This window comes from Pongo pygmaeus, chromosome 3 (assembly GCF_028885625.2).
Source record: "Pongo pygmaeus isolate AG05252 chromosome 3, NHGRI_mPonPyg2-v2.0_pri, whole genome shotgun sequence".
Classification (NCBI taxonomy): Eukaryota; Metazoa; Chordata; class Mammalia; order Primates; family Hominidae; genus Pongo; species Pongo pygmaeus.
In genome coordinates this window covers 12872913-12890770 of record NC_072376.2, presented here as the reverse complement: position 1 = coordinate 12890770, position 17858 = coordinate 12872913, and the positions used below count along the sequence as shown (strand labels likewise).

The 17858-nt window shown below is 40.4% G+C and overlaps 1 long non-coding RNA gene across 1 annotated transcript in view; it reads right to left on the bottom strand.

The window, feature by feature from the left end:
• The window catches only part of LOC134739400 (uncharacterized), a 141586-nt gene extending 124194 nt beyond the window's left edge, over positions 1-17392 (bottom strand). The window contains exon 1 of the long non-coding RNA XR_010126007.1: positions 17194-17392. This is a non-coding gene — a long non-coding RNA (uncharacterized LOC134739400). The remainder of the gene's footprint in view (positions 1-17193) is intronic.
• Positions 17393-17858: the final 466 nt, after the last annotated feature.

Below are 17858 nucleotides of genomic sequence, written 5' to 3'. Positions count from 1 at the left end.
TGGAGGAAAGAGACAGGTTTGTGAGCTTTCTGAAAGGCAGGTTCAATGACCCTTGGTGCTGAATCAAATATATGTCATGGAACAAAGGGGTGTGAGGCAGAGGGAGGTATCAGGGATGACTTCTAAGTATCTGGGTATAACAGAATGAATGAGGAGCCTTTTAGTACGAAAGAAAGAGCTTGAACTTCCAAGACAGAAGTAATCCTAACTTAAAATTGATTTAAGTAGCACTCTTAATTATAATTAATAGATACAGTAACCATTTACTAAGCATTTAATATAGGACAGAATCTACATAATGCACTGTACTTTATCATAATCGTCATAGCCGACTTTGTTTTCCCAGGGGGGCCCAACAGCATCTCTCATCTCACGTGCTCTCCTGCAATGTGACCTTGCCCTAGTCCCATCAAGAAGTAGTGTCTACACCTGCACACGTATGTTTATTGTGGCACTATTCACAATAGCAAAGACTTGGAACCAACCCAAATGTCCAACAATGATAGACTGGATTAAGAAAATGTGGCACGTATACACCATGGAATACTATGCAGCCATAAAAAATGATGAGTTCATGTCCTTTGCAGGGACATGGATAAAATTGGAAATCATCATTCTCAGTAAACTATCACAAGAACAAAAAACCAAACACCGCCTGTTCTCACTCATAGGTGGGAATTGAACAATGAGAACACATGGACACAGGAAGGGGAACATCACACTCTGGGGGCTGGTGTGGGGTCGGGGGAGGGGGGAGGGACAGAATTAGGAGATGTACCTAATGCTAAATGACGAGTTAATGGGTGCAGCACACCAGCATGGCACATGTATACATATGTAACTAACCTGCACATAGTGCACATGTACCCTAAAACTTAAAGTATAATAATAATAAAATAAAAGATAAAATAAAATAAAATAAAGAAGTAGTGTCTACGTCCCAGCTCTTAAATCTGGGAAGGCTGGTGACTGTTTCTATCAATAGAAGATGCCAGTTTCATCTATAAAATGGAGATTACAAATAAGAAAGAAAAATAAAATTAAAATGGAAAAATAGAATATAGCTGGGAACAGCAGCTCACACCTATAATCCCAGCATTTTGGGAGGCCAAGGTGGGAGGATCACTTGAGGCCAGAAGTTCAAGACCAGCCTGGGAAACATAATGAGACCTTCATCTCTACTTTTTAATGGTATATTTTGCTTTTCTATCTTCTGTCTATCTCTTGGATTCCTTTCTATCTATCTCTTGGACTCCTTTCCATTTAAGTTTATCTCTTACATTTTTGTTATTATTATGAATGTAATATATAGTCATGGTTAAAAATTAAAACTAAAGTTCTAAGGTGACTTCTCAGCTGTACTTCCCAGAAGTAATCCCTGTTAAAAGCTTGTGTGTCTTTTTATTACATATGTGTGTTTCTTTTAGTATAGATATGTACTATGGTTTATTTAGTCACTTTTCTATTGATGTCACTAGTATCCGCCTTCTAAAAAAAAAATTAGCCAGGCGTGGTGGTGCATGTCTGTGTTCCCAGCTACTGAGGAGGCTGAGAAGGGAGGATCATTTAGCCCAGTTTGAGACTGCAGTGAGCTAGGATCACTTCACTGCACTCTAGCACGGACCAGAGGGTGACCCCACCTCCAAAAATAAAAAAATTGAAACTGGCTGTTTTTGATTTTTTTAAGTTTTTGTTTTGTTTTGCTTTTTAAAGAATATGTTAGAACTGTTGCTATTTGACTTCTGAGGTTAAGTCATAGAAAGCCATATAGCTTCCGATAAGTTTTTCTGAAACACTTATTCTGGGGAAAGCCAGACCATATAAGTGGTCCAACTAAGGCAGGAGAGTAGGGTCCGGAGGCAGGAAACCTAAGGTGAATTCATGCTGACTTCCTAGAACTAAATCAAAAGGAAAACCCCAACTTTTCATGCACAAGTAACTAAAGGACCAGAGGCTACTCTCTTTGCAACTCACCGCCACCCCACCTTTTCTGACTGGCTGATGAAAAATTGAAAGTACCTCTGATTGGTCCCCTCCTGCAACCAATCAGACTAATTGCAGGCCAAGTCTTCATTTGCATAGGAGTATAACTTTGTAACTTTACTTCAGCCTCTGATTGGTCACTTTTGGCAGCCAATCAGACGTTTGCCTAGGGAACAACTTTGTAACTTCACTTCAGCCTCTGATTGATCACTTTCCACAACCAATCAGACTGATCACAGGCCACTACTTCATTTACATAGGGTGTAGACCAAATAACCAATGGGAAACTTCTAGAGGGTACTTAAATACCAAAAAAGTCTGTAACCAGGGCTCTTGAGCGACTTACTCAAGCCTGCTCCCGCTCTCTGTAGTGTTCTTTCATTTCAGTAAATCTACGCTTTTTTTCATTGCTTTGTTTGTGCATTTTGTCCAATTCTTTGTTCAAAATGGCAAGAACCTGGACATCCTCCACCTGTAACACAACTACTCTGAGACCACCAAGCTGGGGTGGCCACACAGAGGCATTCTGGTTGTCAAACTCCACTGAATTCCCTGCCAACAGTCAGCATCAACTCACCAGTTAGGATGATCAAGCCACCTTGGAAATGCGTCCTCCAGCTCCAATCTCATGACTATATCTGTTGCCATGAGAAGCAGAAACAAACCATGTCCATTGAGCCCTGCCCAAAAGAAAATAATTGTGTACAAAATAACTGATTGTTGTTGATCTTTTATGGCACTAAGTTTGAGGGGTGGCCAGTTACACTGCCCTGCCATTGTATAGGTAAAACAAAATAAATAAATAAGACTGAAAGAAATTTGCTCAGGATCACAGAACCAGTAAGCGCAGGAGCCAGAATTCTAGCTAAATCTGTCTGATCCAGAGTCTGTGCTATTTCTTCAATCTCATTGCTGCCACCTTTTTGGTCACATCTCAAAATTAAATTGCTATTTCTATTCAAAACATCTTCAAACCCTAATCTCAAGCACATGCATTTTGAAAGTAATCTATTCAGCTTAAAAACAACAACCCACTAGTAGAATAGTAGAAGTAAGACATGGACAATTGCAAGTGCTTAAAAAAGGGTTTTGGTGGGTTTTTTTTTCTGTCCCCTATTATTTTTTCCCAAGCAGTAAGCAATTGATAGAAAATTAAAACAGACAACTTCCATTTTCTTTCAAGGGAGATTTATGACCACTGTCTACAGAATTTCTGACCGTAAAGTGAATTGCAAAACAAAATGTTTTAAAATAATATATTTAAAGCAACACAGTGTTATGTACAATTAATGTAAGAATAATCAGAAGTGATCGTTGCTGAGTAAAAGTAAACCCAGAGAAATATGAGCTATAGGGGTAATAGCATTTCATGAAACACTAATCTGTCAGTGAAGAGCACAAATCAAGGGAATAATCAGGCATATTAATGACTCCAGAGTAATTTTCTCTTACTCATCAGACATCTTCAAGTGGAACTCTATCTCTTTGCCACTGCCTTCTTTCAGGCCCTTAGGACTCCATCCCAATGTCCCTGCAGCCTCTCTGAGCTTGTCCTCCTACCCCCAGCCTCACCACCGCAACATTACACCAACATCCCATAGCCCATCTTACCTTCTCCCCTTTTCCAGGGCCACTCCCTCTGCCTAGAATGCCCACTGCCTGCCCCTGACCAGGATAAAGCTTGCACATGCTAAACATTTCCATCCACATGCCACCTCCTTGAAGCTGCCTCTCCTGTAGTGTTTTCCAACCAGAGATGGGGTACTTCTCCTCTGAGTTCCCACAAAACAGCAAACTTAGCTCTGCAGTAGCTCTTCAGTCTACTTGCCAACTCACATTTACTTAGTGACACTGTGTAAGCACACTATTCCAGGCACGGGGGAGACAAAAGAGAACAAGATAGACAATCCCTGCTTCAAGACTCAGGCCTAAAACCAGTGCCTCTCAACCAGTGTAATTCTTCCCCCCAGAGAACATTTGTCAAAGTCTGGAAACATATTTTATTGTTATGCCTTGGAGGAGTGCTGCTGGCATCTAGTGGGTAGAGGCCAAAGATGCTGTGAAACTTTCTACAACTCACAGGACAGCCCCAACAACAAAGAATTGTCTGGTCCAAAATGTCAACAGTGCCAAGGTGGAGAAGGCCTACTGGAAATAAGCAAATAAATACATAGGATCATTTCAGGGAGTGTTACAAGCCATGAAGAAAATAAATAGGAGAATGTGTTAGAACACTGGAGTGAGAGAGGAGGGAGACTCTCTAAGAGAGGCAGTGAGTAGAGATTGGAGAGGATGACACCCTCACACAACCAGTATGATTCTACTGTCTGTAATAGGTCCACCACTTCACCTGTTGTTACTCACAATAACACCTTGTGATACCGAACACCCACCAAGTGCTAAGGACTGGCCCAGAGACTCATTCTGTTTGCCATAGTATTTAATCTACCTCTTGCTGCAAATTTCTTGTTTCCCCAGATTGAAGTTAACTTGATAACATGAATTCATTTGTATTTCTTATAAAATGCCCAGAACAGCCATGCATATGAATGAATGAATGAATGAGAATGATCTTTCAAGAGCATGCATGAGAGCTGAGCACCTCATCCTATGGTGATTTCATAGAGTATATTAGTTTCCTGGGGCTACTGTGACAAAATACACAAACTGAATGGCTTAAAACAACAAAAGTTATTCTCTCCCAGTTCTGGAGAGCAAAAGTCCAAAATCAAGATGTCAGCAAGGTCATGCTCCTTTGGAAACTCTGGGTAGAATCCTGCCCTGCCTCTTCCAGCTTCTGGCTGGGGCCAGCAAGCCTTGGTGCTCCCTGGCTTGCAGCTGCATCACCCCAATCTCTGCCTCTGTTATCACACAGAATCCTCCCTGTGTGTCTCTGTCTCTTCTTTTTAAAAGGACACCAGCCATATTAGATTGGGGCCCACCCTAATGATCTTTCTTAACCCAATTATGTCTGCAAAGACCCTATTTCCAAGTAAGGTCACATTCACAGATAACAAGGGTTAGGACTTCAGTGTATCTTTTTTGAGGATGCAATTCAGCCTATACAAAGTAGAAGGGTCTGGATGGACCACTTCTAAGCCTCAAGCATTTCAGCTGCAAATGAAAACCACACTAGCCAAGGCCCACCCAATAAAAGTGCCTGTAAAGCACTTAATACAATTGGAGCCAGCTGCAGTGAAGAAGCAGTAGGATGAGCTTTGAGTCCTGTGGTACTAACACTCCAACTGACTGGGCCAAGCAGAGGCCACAATTCCTTTGTCATTCTTCTCTCTGCTCTGGTTCCTTATTTGGAAAATCCAAAAATGGCAATAAATCCTTGCATTTTCCCAGGGCCTAGTAGCAACCAAGCAACCTTTCACATATTATCAAAAATGATCCATCCATTCACCAGTGAGGAGGCAAGACCAGGATTAACGCCCCATCTCACAAAGGCTCATCGTCCTCATCTGTCAGGTGTTCATCATAACACTCATCCTTACCTGCTAAGCTAGGATCCCATGAAGTAATATATGAAAAGTATCTGACACATCGTGGGAACTCAATACAATGTTTGTAAATAGATCAGTAAACTGCCTGGCATGAATGTAACTTAAATTTCCTCCTTGTAAACTCACAGTTTCCTCTAATTTTTAGATTACTCAAGTCCCCATCCTGCATGTTTCTGCAGGGAAGAAAGGCCCCTTCTGAGTATGTCTGGACTGTATTGGGTGATATGGAATTTCTCGTGTGTGTAGACTCCTGGTGGTAGCCTCTCACCTTCTATTCCAAACACCTCCTCTCTGGTTCCTATCTGGGAATCTCATTTATGCCCCTTCTGCCTAATTCCTGCCCTGTCGCTGTATGTCTTTACCCCAAGCATGGACAGAGCCCTCTCCCCTTCATTCCTCAAAACACTCAAACACAATGCTTTTATGTGAGACAGATTTTCCTGAAAGCTTAGGAACTGGAAAAAAAAATTACAGCATAAGATAGAAAAGAAATTCAGTCTCAGACATTGCTGCTTCTGTGGTTCATCAGTCAAGCCCTCCCAAGCCATCTCTCTCCTGGACACACACCTGCTGTTATGTTGCTGCGATCTGCATTCTGTCAACAGATTCTCACACCACTGGCCCCCAACCCCAGTAATCAGGTTCTAACCATTATCCTCACCCAGCTCACTGGCATCTATTCTCCAAGTTTCTGATCCCCAGGAAGAACCTAAAAAATTGTATTATTTATTACAAAGGACAATTTTAGATCCCCTAAAATTAATCAACCTCTTCATTCATTCCAAAGTAGGCCCAGAGGCCTTACCTTTTATGATCAAAGGCCCATTGCATAATAAAAAGCACGATTTCTGTCACTGCCCTCTTTGACCCTCAGGATGCAGAAATGACTGCAGCCTGATTCTACATACGAATTCTCCCTTCACACCACAAAGGGTAGGTCTTTCATACCTATCAGTTTCTCAGTGCCATTTGGGAAGTGAAGGCTAGGGAAGTTAGTTGACTTGCCAAAGAGCTGTTTAATTGAATAAACATAAAGCATCAACCTACCAGGAGCAAAGCTCAGGTCAGTAGCTTGCCTGACTCATAACTCCTGTGTGAATACTTGCCACCACTCCAGCTGTGTATATATGGAAATGCCTAAAGGACACTTTCCTCCTCAAGTCAACTAAGTACTCTCAGCTCTGCTGTGCCAAGCACGTGTCTCTTCCTGGTCTTGAGATGTCCGTTCAGAAGACAAACTCTCACTTTAGTCTCCCACCTTGAGCCTTATCCTGCTTTGGGCCTTCTTTGAACAAACCTCACCACTCATCACTGCATACTGTATTCACTAGAGTTCTCAGATGCCAGCAACCAAAACAGACACTGGCCACTTTACATAGAAAACGAATGTATTGATGGATATTAACAGTGAATCGAATTTTAGAGAGGACTGGAGAGCCAGGGTTGGAGTGGCACAGCCAAGAGCTGTGCCCCCAACCAAAAAAGTAGACTCTTGAAAAAGTCTGAGGTTACTTGATCAAATAAAATGGTGGGTGGAACCAATGGGGAAGGAAACAATACTGAAAGCCTGAGGACAGCTGTGGTGGTCCAAGCAAGAGATGATGAGGGTCTGAACTCATGGCAATATCTGCAGACTAATAAGATGTGGGTGAGAGAGCAGAGACATTCTAAGACCTCTTCTAATGGCTAGTTGGGTAATGGGATGTACAATAGTGCCACTGACTCCAGTAGGGAATGCAGGTGGAGAAGCAGAGATAGGAAAGAATGGCAGGGGGAGAGGATGAGAGCCGCCTGGGACATGCAGAGGTGTAAATAACTCTGTGTGTCCATCAGCAAGTGGACCTCAGTGAAGGGGAGATGCTGGGAAGAAAACACAGGAGTTTAAGAACTTGACTGTAGAGAATAAAAATTGTTCAAGACCAAAACTGGGATGACCAACTCTTTCCAGTTTGCTTGGGATTTTCCTGGTTTTAGAACTAAAAGTCCCACATCACAGAAAACCTGTCAGTCTGAGGCAAGTCAGAACCCACTGTGTAGGGAATAAGAAGTAACGTGAAAGGAAGAAGATTTGCCCAGGGTGATTGAGCTTGTTGGTTTCAAAACCACAGCTGAAACCCAGGCTTTCTACCTCCTAGGCCATTTCACTTTCTTCACACTCTGCCAGTCAAGAGCTAAATTGAATGAATAGACTAGAAAGGTAAAGTATTAGGATTCAAATCCTAGATTCCTGACCCACCAGGGTCAGGTGTAACTAGTAGCAAACTAGTTACTACCTCTGAGCCTTACTTTTCTTATCTAAAAACCCAGAAGTAATATAGGTATACTCCCTAATCCCAGGATGAAATGTAGGATCAAATAAAAACATAGAGGCAGTGAAAGATGGAGATTCTGTCAGCAGGCTGACGAGAGGGAAAGAGCTGCAAAAAAATGAGCCACTCCGCTGATTTTGAAATCAAACCCCAAGTGTGCTGGGTCTCCCACAGCCCAGCCCTCACACTGGTTTAAAAAGTTTAACTCTCACTGAAGTGTCCTCACAACTCCTTTGAAAAATATAGTTTCACTACTAAAACTGTCTGGAGTAAAATATATTTCCTCCAGAAAATGCTGGTGAATTTATCACAACTGGGCTGTTCATCTGCTAAAAACCAGAATGGCATTTATTGCCAATTGCTTGCTTTATGGATGAAAAGAAACAGGGAGCCTAATAAGCTTGGTTAATTTTTTTCTTTTATGGCTCCAGCAACTGCACTAAATATTCCGTCTGCTTTTCTTATGTAGTTTGGAGACTGCTCGAAGCTTCAGAACTGTTGCTAGGATAGAATCATGTGCTGCTGTTTCAGAGGAGACCCTGGTAGAGGGGGATTCTGAGAACTGCCCCCAAGAGTCATCCCTGCTGGGGGTCTGCATAATCACTGACCGGTTCTACAAAATTGAGAAAATAACTTTTAAAAAATCAGTAGGCTGGAATGTAGTTATCTAAATTTACATTTATTACAATTGTATAAGATCAAAAATTTGGTTCTTCAGTCTTACCCCAGTCACCCTTCAAATGCTCATTAGCCACACATGGTTAATACTCATTAGCCACACATGGCTAGTGACTACTACATTGGACAGTGTAGATCAGAATATTCACATTGTCTCAGGAAGTTCTTTTGGACAGCATTGACCTGGAAGGTCGCTTAAATGTTAGAGCTGGGATTAAATGTTAGGCCTTCAATGTTCTTTGTACATTATCATGCTCCAGAGATGCTCCATGATCAGTAGATGTGTGCATTATCTGTAATTATTTGGCTGAAATGATTTTGACTTCTGTTGGGATTTCACTGTGCTTTAAAGACACAGAAAGAAGCAGAGTGGCGTTCTAAAGGGAAGAGTTGTGGAGTTTTACCCAGGTCTGAGCCCTGACACTCATTAACCATGTGAACTTGGTTAACATCTGGGGCCATCCAAAAGGCCTATTTCAAGTGCTCACCCCCCACTATCCCACAACACTCACACATGTACCCTGATGTTCCCGCGTGTTTCATTCATCAACTATTTAAGGAGTTCAAGAGCATCTGCTATAGATCACACACTGCTTTCTCTGGAGCATGATAATGTACAAAGAACATTGAAGGCCTAACATTTAAACCCAGTTCTAACATTTAAGTGACCTTCCAGGTCAATGCCGTCCAAAAGAACTTCCTAAGACAATGTGAGTATTCTGATCTGCACTGTCTAATGTAATAGTACTAGCCATGTGTGGCTAATGAGTATTTGAAGTGTGACTGGGGTAAGACTGAAGAACTGGATTTTTAATTTTATATAATTGCAATAAATGTAAATTTAGATAACTACATTCCAGCCTGGGCAACATAGCAGGACCCCATCTCTGCAAAAAAAAAAAAAAAAATTAATAGCTGGGTGTGATGTCACACATCTGTATTCCCAGCTACCTGGGAGGCTGAGGCAGAAGGATTGCAAGAATCCTGCTCATGGATCCATCTTCATTTGGCCCTAGAACCAGTGCTTCAAGTTCTGATATTAACTGAGGGTGTCAGGCAGCATAAGGATTCTGATCAGCACTTGTCCTGAGGCCACAGGAAAGCAATCCATCTTTTAGAGAACTTTTCCATTGGTGACCAAGAATGTTCTGCATGAGGAAACCTATTAACCGCTTCATGTGAGAGAATATTTACAGGAAGTTAGAAAATGCTGACTTTAGCTAAGGAAAATGCCTCTCTGTGGAGTTTTATGGCCGATTAATGCCCTGGAATTTCATTGAGGGGATTTATAGATAAAGACTACTAACTAGCTACACAGTGTATTTTAAAGTATGTTCTTACAAACTAGAGGTTCTGTTTAAAGTGTGGCATGGGGTTTCTAAGGAACGAAAGAGAGCTCTTTAAATAGAATTTCATAGAAAAACAAAACTATAATGCTCCAAGGTTGTCAGCCACAGGCAGTATTTCACAAAGTCTAAGACTCCCAACTTCAGAAGCACCTTAAAGGTCATCGCATCCCGGCTCCTTCTAATGCTTAAATTCTCCTGACACATTGATTTCAGCTTGAACAACTCCTATGGGGGATCTCTCGGCATCCTGAGACAGCTCATTCATTTCACATTGGATGTGTGATATTGTTAGAAAGAGTTTTCAATGGTGAGCAAAAATCTAGGGAAAGAATATGGTATCTTAGAAGCATTTTGGGCTCTGCCTTTTTCAGCTCTGTGAGACATAAAATAGAGAGATAATAAAACAGTAGTGTAGGGTTGTTGGGAAGACTATGCCAGATAGAGAGGCAATGTGTTCTGTTCCACACCATTTCCTTCCACTGGCTCTCCATCTTCAGCTCTGGGAGTGAGCTTATGATTAACTTTTCACAATGTCTCCCTATCATGGTAATAGCAGTAGTTGTAGTGGTGGAAATAGTCATACAACTACTGTTATAACATTATTTTTATTAACACTATTATTCCTAACACCTCTTCCACAGACTCGTAAATATGTGACCATGGGCCACATTGCTTCACCAGGCTCAATAACCTTAGTTCTTTTCACATCTCTCATCTGTTAGATTTCAGGTGTCTCATGGTCTTAATGATTCAACAGGAATCACTCAATGTGCCAGTGAGTGGCTGGCCCTGTAAATGACATATAGAACTTGCCCATTATTCCAGCCTTACTTTCCCTGATGGTGATAATGATGTTGATGGTGGTGGTGGTGACTGCAAATTAATAGCCATAATATTGATTTTAGAGGGTGACCATGAGTCAGTCACTGTGTTAACTGCTTAGCATAGATAATTGCTTTTAATATTCATAACAATATTGTGAGGTGTGTATTGTTATTATAATCTATATTTGACAGATAAGAAAACGGAGCCAGACAAATTAAGTAACTTATCTCAAAAACATATGGGGAAGCTGAAAATAATCTGGGCAAACCCATCCCAGACTGTGCTCTTTCCCACTGCATAGTAAAGGTATTCAGAGTGCAAGCTCTGAAGCCAGCCAGTAGTGGCTCCCATCCCAAAGGCAGAGAGACAGGCAAGAGATGATCACATTGTAACAGCACTAGGGACAGGAAAGGGACCTTGACCTGAAAGTGGAGAAAGAGAGGAGCAGATGGATGGACACTTTTGGAAGATAAGATTTATAAGATTTGCTGTTTGATTGGATGTGAGATGATGGAACCTTTTCCTAAGGGAGAGAAAATGGGGGAAGGATAGCAAGGCCAGTGTCCATCAGGGATGACAATAAGGTCCCTGCAAATTTGTAAAATGCTGGAAAATCAAGCCATTGGATAAGAAAACACAAATGCTTTTAAAAAGAAAAAAGTCAGCTTAAAAATAAATAAATAAATTTGACCATTGGGATTATCAGAATGAATAAAATTCTTCCCAGAGACCTGGTTCTTGGGCTCCAACATGTTTAGCCAGTTTTCACCTGACCCCTCTCCCTCTGCCCTTTAAACATGCCTATTTCCCAGATAAAGCTGAAACCTCTTCTAGTGGTCCAGAGGATTCTTTTTCCAACTTTTAAGTCTGGTCCAGTCTCCTGCTAAGTTCTACTTCAGGTCCTACATTCGATTTCAGTTTACTGAAACCATGGGTAAACATCAGTGTCTGCATTTCATGTGCAAGTGTGTTTCAAATTTCTTTTTTTTTTTTTTTTTTTTTTTGAGTCGGAGCCTCACTCTGTCACCCAGGCTGGAGTGCAGTGGCGCCATCTCGGCTCACTGCAAGCTCCGCCTCCCAGGTTCGCACCATTCTCCTGCCTCAGCCTCCTGAGTAGCTGGAACTACAAGTGCCCACCACCACGCCCGGCTAATTTTTTGTATTTTTAGTGGAGACAGGGTTTCACCATGTTAGCCAGGATGGTCTCGATCTCCTGACCTCGTGATCCTCCCGCCTTGGCCTCTCAAAGTGCTAGGGTTACAGGCATGAGCCACCACGCCTGGCCTCAAATTTCTTAACCAACAATTTACTGACCAGCTGCTAGGAACCAGGCACTGCTCTGGCACCTTACATTTATTACCTGATTTACTATTTGCCTTTACTCTTTGCCTGTGAAACGAGTGCTGTGATCATTCCCATTTTACGTATAGTGAAACAAAGATCAAGGAATTTGCCAAGACACAAATAGTTAAGCCAAGATTTGAATGCTCACAACTTGATTATGCCGGAGCCTGTAATTCAAAGCAATTAGTCTATTTCTAGTTCATTCAATAATTATTTATTGAGTCCCTAGAGTGTACCTTTTTACCTGTGAGGTACTATTTCTTCTAGTTTAAGGCAAAGTATCAAAGCATCACAGAAAATCAAAATTTGGGTCAACTAATCAAGCTCCCAAATTATATAAAAAAATTAATGCAGAAAGAGGGACAGTAACTTATCTAAAGTCACTCAGTCATGATAAAGCCTGAGTTCAACCTTGATCTCTCATTTCACCACTCTTTCAATAATACGATGCAGTACATCAAAAATACTTTCACAAAGATCTGCTCTACAAATTTATAATATGGTTATTATTGTTACTGCCATTCCTATCACACCAGGCAACATGTTTTTCACACAGTAGATAGCTAACAGATATGTTTAGGCTATTAAAAAGTCGACCTAGGAATGTTATTTAAAACTTGAGGTCTTAGATAAGAAAGGCCTTTTTGGAAATATATAAGAAAGGCGTTTTTTGCAGGGCCAACATTCCACTAGTACTTCAACCCATTAATTATATTTTGTGGTTAAGGTCAACCCAATACCTTTGCCTGTAAACTTATAGTAGATTGAAAACAGGTGACCTGCTTTCCGGACTCTCTTTCAGTAGTGAAGCACTTGGAGAAAATTGCAGTGGATTAGCTCCTCAGGTCCAGGCTAATGAGGGCCTGAACTGCCTAGGAAGCTGCACCGTGGTATTGGGCAGATGTGTTATGGGAGTTCATGGCTCAGACTAAAGAAGTCAGACAAGGAAATAAAACTACCACTTTATCAAGCAGGAAACTAAGGCTCCCCAGGACTTATGAGCATAGTGACTGAACTAAGAATTGAAGGAAGTAGAAGCCAAACTCACATCTTTCAACTGCAAAATTCTAGAGTATTAATCCAATAACTTCATCCTAAAGATATCCTTTCTCCATATTCTATTATGGAGAGATAATAATCAATAGTGATTTCAAAGTTATATCTATGGAGCAACTGCCTTTTGTCCAGAATTGAACTGGATGTCTTGAAATTTCCTAGGAAGTGCTTGATATAGTTTCACCTGTAAAGAATGTCTAGACCACAAATTAGCATAAGAAATGTGATGAGCAAAAATCCAAAGATCCTTTTAATTCTTGCATAGTTCTGATAGATCCTAAAGTTATACAGCAGAGTAGTTAAGAGCATAGACTCAGGTGCTAGAATTTTGGGGGTTCAAATCCTGTCTCTGACACTTACTAGGTTGACCTTGGCAAGTTACTTAATCTCTCTGATCCTCAGTTCCCTCCATCCCTGAAAAATGGCATAATATCTGTACCTCTCTCCAAGGGGTGCTGCAAAGATTAAATCAGCATATGTAAAGTCCTAAATCCAACTCAGGATCAGGCGTGTAGTAATAATTATATGAGTGAGTGCTCATCGTGTCTCCAGAGATTGGAAAACTAAAGCTGACAAAGTGTCAGTGAGCCCAGAGGCAGTGCAGACAGCAATGACAGTGTGAGTCAGAAACTGAAGACCTTCTGCTGTAATGATACACCAGATGTGATACTCTTTTCCTTGACTCCTTCAGGATTGCAAAAACAATTCTCAAGCTATCCTTCTCGTACTGGAAATGGGCAATTCTACTTAAGCTGCCTGCTGTAGGTACTTGTTTGGATGTAATAATCTGTTTTTAATCTTGTGTATAAATGAATACCGAGGTTAGTCAGTGGGTGCATATTAATCCAAAATAAATGAATACATTTGAATTAATCAGATCTTGAGTCTATGTAAATTGATGATTTATAATGATATTAGCACAAATTGCAACGATAAATCTTTTTAAAATTAGATCCAATGCTGCTTAAGGCTATAAGGACTCTGGAGATTTGAATATACTTTGAGACAACTTTAAAATGTAGATTGGTCTGGCTGTAGCTTGGGGGCAGAAGCAGGGGACAGGGCTGCAAGAGGGCAATGTTGAACCACATTCTATGAAAGGGTGATAGCAACAGGGCCCGCAAAGTCATAAAAACAAGAAAGAGCAAGAGAAAATCAATGAAACAGGTGCATTCCACAATTCACAGTTCATTTTCTGGCTTGAGACAGAGGACCTGGGGACTTCAATTCAATGCAATGCAACAAGCAAGAATTAAATTAAGGCAGCATGATGAAGAGGAGGGATTTTGGCTGGTTCTTCTACTTACTTATTGTTGACCTTGGACAAAATAACTTTGCTGAAGCTATTGATTTCACTGAAAAATAGGCTTTATCATCCCAAATTGGAAATAGTGGTATGAGAACCCAGTAACATTCATTGTAAAGTGAACGTCTTGGTTCATAAAGATCAGGGTAGTAATTAAAAGAATAGAGTCAGACTGCCTGGATTCAAATCCTAGCATTGCCATCTGCTAGCTATGAGACTTTGGGCAAATTTCTTAGCCTCTCTGAGCCTTAGTTTTCTCACTTATAACAAGGGGAGATAAATTGAGGACTGGTGTGAGAATTAATTGCAAACATGCAGTTCCAGTAATAGAAAAATACTTAACAAATGTTAGCTATTAGTCTAAACGATTGTTATTGATGTTATCTTGTTTCATGGGTGGTGATTCTTGCTTAAGAAGAAAGACAGGAAAGACAGAGGAACTATGGAGAATATACCAATGCAGAAGAGAATATGTGACCAGAGTATCAAGAAGAGGAGGAAGAGAATAACTCTGCGGGGAGGCAAATATATGACACCCAGAGCCCCAACCTCTCCTTCCCCCATGCAAGGAAGACACTGGTAACTACACAAGCCTCTCCCCTACTAACCCAAGACTTAACCTTGAATATTTTTTTCTTATGTGGAAGGTTAGAAAACTGTACTGAGGATTACCTGAAGGCAAGAAACTGAGCATTACTTGTCAAAGAAAAGAATGAAGGGCCAGGAGAACTCTAAGCTCCCTCTCATGAGAATGGGTCCCGTTTAAAAAAAGAAAATATTATGTTCTGTGATAAGCCTAAAGATGGAGAAAACTTGCCCTGATGTCCAAAGCTGTGATTCCTACCTGTAATTGTTTAGAAATTAAAGTATCAATGCCCTGAGATCCAGTCAGAATATTTGAACCATCTGGCAGATGATGTAGTTTTGGAGCCTTAAGCAGAAAATCCCAAGATGGTTGTAGAACACTGTTTTATAACTATAATGGATGGAAAAGGAGACTGGATAAAATATGAACCCTGTCAGTAAATCATTAACTACAAATTTGCAACCCAGAAGTAAATATATGGGTAGATGTTATAGAAGGAGGTGCTCAGGCCATTCTCTTAAGGATTTGGGATGAAGATGGGGTAACCCCACTTTGTTTGGACTTAATGTCTGTGTCCCACCCCCACCCCAAATTGATATGTTGAAGTCCTAACCCCAAATATGATGGTATTTGGAGATGGGGCCTTTGGCAGGTAATCAGATTTAGATGAGGTCATGAGGGCAAGGCCCTCATGATGGGGTTAATACCCTTAAAAGAAGAAAGAGCTGTAAGTGCCCCTAAAAGAAGTATCTATCAGAGTTCTCTCTCTACCATGTGAGGACAAAATAAGAAGGAATTCTTCTGCAAGCCAGAAAGAGGGCCCTCACCAGGAATCAAATCACATACCTTGATCTTGGACTTCCCAGCCTCCATACTGTAAGAACTAAATGTCTGTCGTTTAAGCCACCCAGTCTACATTATCTTGTTATAGCAGCCTGAGCTGACCAATACACACTTATTCTATGACTAGCACTTGCCAGGATTGGGGAAGAAATTCAGAACATGGAACTTCATCTTTAAGTTAAAATCATTTTCTTATATATGCAAGCACACCTGCAGGTAAACACACACACACATATACACAGATCCCACACACACACTCATAGATAAAACATGCAAATGTGACTGTCACTTACAAAATTACCAACATTCACCAAATGTTTATTCATTCTTCCTAAAAGAATTATACTTTCTGAATGCTTACAACTTATGATAAGCAAAAATAGAATGTTTTCCTTTAGCCAAAATAAAATCTCTGTGTCCTTGGTGGTCAATTGACAGGCAATCCACCTACCACCAAATAGTTCCTCATCATCACCTAATGCACAAATGCAAGAACTTTTAGGCATTGATTCTAAATCAGCAAAGTGTCCCTAGATTTTCAATAGGGTCAAAAATAATTGAATCTACACTAAAATTTCCAAAGGCATGTGGCAGGTACTTTCAAGGATACTCTCCCTAGAGAAGTACTCCTACATGGGTCTGAAAAAGCATCTTCAAGAACATTTATTGCACCTTATTTGAAAAGATAGCTAATTAGAAAGAAACCTACATGGGTTACTTCAATAGGGAAATGGATAAACAGGAGTATTTTGCTTGATTTTGTTTTTAATGAGGTATCTCTTAAGTATTAGATCTACAAAAAAAGCATTGACTGAAGAAAAATAAGTTTCAGATAAATACACAAATATAATGCTTTTCATGTCAAATAAAACCCAAACACAAAATAACACTTTATATTGTCTCTGGAGATGTATACATATGTAAATGCATTTACTACAGACGGAAAATTACATAACAAAGAAGCACAGTGGTTTATTCTGAGAGGAAGGGAAGATAAATTAGATTGGGGAGGAGATGGACAAAGAAGATTTTGACATCTATAAAATTTCACTTTTAATAAGAATATATAAACATTATTATCATGTAATGGAATATTTTTTTTTAAAGAAAAACATGTAACGTCATCTAGTCAATTGCAATACTGCAATGCAATCTGACACTACCTGAAGGTAGTGTCAGACTTCACAAGTTAAAGATACAGTCCCCAACATGACTACCCTCACATCAGACAGCGGCCACAAATTCAGAGATCTCAGATTACCTGCCCTTCTGATCAACTGGCTCCAAATCTGGGGTCTTCTCAAAACACCCCTCAGGTTAGATAGTTTATTAGAACAACTCACAGAACTCAGAAAAGTGCTATCTTTATCATTACAGTTTTATTGTAACAGACACAAATCAGTACCTGCCAAATGAAGACACACAGGGCAAAGTCTGGGAAAGTCCTAAAGGCAAAGCTTCTTGCCTTCTCCCTGTGGAATCAGGACATGTTGTTCTTCTGGTACATCAATGTGTTCAACAACCAGGAGTCTCCACAAAGCTTCAATGTCTAGGGCTCTCATTGGGGATTTATTACACAGTCATGACTGATTAAATAACTGGCTACATAATTAAACTCAATCTTAGGAAATTCCAAAGATTTAGAGTCCCCTTCCCAGAAACTAGAGACAAAGGCCAAGTTCTTTATTATGAAATACCAGTTCTCTAGAGGCCAGCAGAACTCCACCTAGCTCATTTCAGCCTAGGGATCTCTAAGGCATCAGTCATAGCAAGAAGTCACACTCTACTAAATTTGGGCTCATGTGTGACAAAGGAAGTTATACATTAGACACCACTATGGAGGTGCTGTCCTGTATTACTTGCGTACATTTTAGAAAACCTATTTTGTTCTTATAATGAAAATTTTTTCCCCTCTCTCTCACTGTTACTATTCTTTGTTGTAATTACATCTTGGTTAAATAGCAGCTGATTTTGCAATCTTTCTAGGCAACCCAATCTAATGCCAAAGAAAAGTGCTGTCTTATATCTGCCTCCAGCTTACCTACAGCAATAATAATACTGTGAAGACTA